Raw genomic sequence first — 3,840 nt, forward strand, 5'->3', positions numbered from 1 at the left:
AAATTGACTTTGATAGATTTATTATACATATGATTCTTGGATGAATTATCAATGACAATATCTTTTGACCAATTCTGTGCATGAATAAACTGGTCTTTTAATATTCCTTTGACAACATTAGTATTAATTTCACTTTCCTTTAACAATTTCTTTTTCATTCCAAATACATGTATAACATATATAAGAAAACCCATTGATTATGAAGTTTTGTAAACAAAATCAATCCACAGTATGTTATCCTTGTTTAAAGATATTCAAATAAAAGCATGAGTTATGTGTTTCGCTGTTTAATGAAGACTGCCTGGTCATCAGTAGTCAGATATTAACCCTTTTGCTGCCGTACAGATTTCCAGTTCAAATTACGTTCTGTGCCTGACAGTTTTCTATTACGTTGACACTATGATGTAAGGTAACTGTGACGTCACAAACAATGTAGATAAAGGTATAAATACTTATTCGCGTTAAAATAGAGACAACAGAGAACAAATTCTAAAAAGACTAGCCCCTTCGGAAAAAAATTACAATTATAGAACACATAATTTATGCTCAAATATTTTTTTAGCAGATCTAGTCACAGGCACTTTATGTTACATATTTTTCTTATTTAAAAAAATATAACCCCATACCTAATTCACATGAATTATAATGTATATATGGAGTTATATTCTTTAAAATAAAAAAATATGCAATGTGCAGTGGATTGTCAAAACATAAATCATAGTTTCATCGAGAAAATGAAAAAAAAAAATGAATTAGTCGACTGTGAATGAATGAGCAATAAGTTACAATAGCTCATGTTTTAAAGCTTTTCTAGACAGGTTCAGAGCATCGTTACTATCCGAGGCGATCATCACTGTGAGCACATTTAATGTTCTGTTTGAATCGGGAATGCGCATTATTGAGCTCATTTTGTAAACTTCTCTTTTCCGTATTTTTTTTTTCAATACCCGTTCATGATGGCATTCTGATTATTTTTCAGAAAAAATGTCTAACACACACGATGCCATAACGTTAATGTGTGTGAAGGTCAAACTTATACTGATTCAACATTTCTAATTCCCTGGGAATTTTTGGAAACTAAACATTTGGTCGTAGTTACTAATATTCACTTTTAGTTTAATTACTTGGAGTATATTTTTCCATTCTCTGACATTTTCCATTTAAAAAAAGTGGAATATTTGTAAACTGTGCGTCCGACTGTTAATCAAATATTAAAAATCCGTAATTCTGTTTTTTTATGGAAAAATATGAGAAGAAAATATAAAAATTTCTACTCGGTAGACCTCATTTTACCCTACAAAATCTCTAAAGAATACAAGAGCTTCCGGGGACTTCGCCCCAGATCCCCTACCTACTCCCCCCCCCCCCCCCACTTCAATTCCTGGATCCGCGCCTGCCGTGGATCAAGTATACTGCATATAATGAAGTTAAAAATATACAAATGCAATGTAATTGAAACGCAGTGATACATAAATAATTACTTATAACTTGGGGGGGGGGGTCTTTCAGTAAAGGTTTTCTAAGACATGAAAATTCTATCGGAGTTGAAAAAAGGTTAATATCTGTTCGTACACCTTATACATATTTTTTGAACGTAGACCTTACATATTACCACATGCACACACACACCCCTTTCCCTGAAATCTTTTGTATTGTTTAAAATTATATGATTGTTATGGTTATATATATATATTTTAAATGCATCATATACTTTTCTATTTGTAAATTTTTTTTCATTGGACTCTTTCTTGTGAATATACATAAGAATGCTAAATATATTTTTGCTGCCGATTTGATGCTTTGCATCAATTTAACTTGTTGTAATCTTGTTCTCATATATTAAAACCTGGAATACACCGACTTAGACATACGTTACTTTCAAGTTTTCTTCGGTGTCTGGAACCACCCTTGATCGGCAACTCGGATGCATTCTGCGGATTTTTTGATTCGATAAAATGAAGAGACTTAGATTTGTAAAAAAAAAAAAGTAAAAACTTGTTCTTCTTGTGATTTTACTACAACATTTTTCTACAATATGTATTACTTGTATCACAGGTACTTCTTTCTGTAATAATTATTTAACCCATAGTATAATAATGTTATTTTTCTGTTATGGGTTACAAAATATAACTGAAACGGGAGTCTGTGCTTTGTATATATAAACATCTTCAAGGACCTTAAAGAATTAAGAAACATTTCATTTGGTAAAACTAAATATTCCGTCAACACGCATCTTACAATGTGCATCTATATGTAAGTAGTAGTTGACCGTAAATGCCTCGCCTAGCTGTTAGAAAATATAGTAAATAATGTATTACTATACTTGGTTAAGTTACATTTGGAGGAAATCAAGATCTTAGGGTTTAGGGGTATTTGCGGGGGGGGGGGGGTCTTGTTCCGATTCGAAGATATTTTGCCTCCCCTTTTCGCCGATATACAATCCCGGGATAATTAGGAGTTTTTTCCTCCACAAATTATATTCATTTGACTTTTTAATCATGTATACCATACACTTTACACAGTCGCAATTTTTTTTTTTTTTTTTTTTTTGGTTGCTTTCCCTCCAGATTAAGTAATCTGTAGTAATCTGCATTTCTTTGTATAAATTTGTGATGCTCCCTAGGATAAGACGTTTTATAGTCAGTTAAAAAGCTCTACAAGGCTTACATGTTATATTGTTAAACTGTATGGTATATAATGCCGATTTTAGATAAAACAATTTTTTTTTACAGAAATTACAATGATATTGCATTACTAGTATTTCATATTTACCACGATCAAAACATTATATTCTTGTAACTGATGAAAAATTATTTCCATGTTTAAGATAAATAAATAATATTTTTTCTCACACTGGAACTTAATTTGATTACTTGTATCGTTCAGACAAGGATTGAAGATGTTGATAAAATTCCTTAATTTTAAATTAGAATGCATTGTTTACATTTTCCAAATATTAAGACAAATGAAATACCTGTTTAAAATTCCTGTTCTTTCTCACAATTTTAAGTAATATAACAGTAAATTAATTGAATGTTTTCTGCATTAAGAGGCTAAATTGGCGCGAAACTCAGAATGATGACGGAACAGTAGCCCAAAATAGGCCCATGGCACTTAACGTAGTTTTTGAAAACAGGCCCAAAATAGGCCCGCGGGACAAAGAATGTTAATACACTTAAGCATCACATAGTAAACAAGAGGCCCATGGGCCACATCGCTCACCTGAGTAACTTTGGCCATGCTGTTCTTTACCAGATCCCCTCCCCCTCCTTGTAATACCTATTGTGGCCCCGCCCTACCCCGGGGGGTCCTGTTTGAACAATTTAGAATCTACACTACCCAAGGATGCTTCCACATAAGTTTCAGCTTTTCTGGTCCAGTGGTTCTTGAGAAGAAGATTTTTCAAGATTTTTCCTATATATTTCAATGTAAAACTTGGATTCCCTATTGTGGCCCCGCCCTACCCCCGGGGGTCATGATTTTAACAATTTAGAATCTACACTACCCAAGGATGCTTCCACATAAGTTTCAGCTTTTCTGGTCCAGTGGTTCTTGAGAAGAAGATTTTTAAAGATTTATTCCTCTATATGTCAATGTAAAACTTGGATTCCCTATTGTGGCCCCGCCCTACCCCCGGGGGTCATGATTTTAACAATTTAAAATCTACACTACCCCAGGATGCTTCCACATAAGTTTCAGCTTTTCTGGCCCAGTGGTTCTTGAGAAGAAGATTTTTTAATGACCCCACCCTATTTTTGTCTTTTCTTGATTATCTCCCCTTGTAAGGGGACTTGGCCCTTTATCTTTACAATTTAAACTCCCCTTCACCCAGGGATACTT

Source organism: Saccostrea echinata, unplaced genomic scaffold, assembly GCF_033153115.1.
Source record: "Saccostrea echinata isolate AGI-Se365-2 ecotype Australia unplaced genomic scaffold, CSIRO_AGI_Sech_v1 ptg000009l, whole genome shotgun sequence".
Taxonomy (NCBI): domain Eukaryota; kingdom Metazoa; phylum Mollusca; class Bivalvia; order Ostreida; family Ostreidae; genus Saccostrea; species Saccostrea echinata.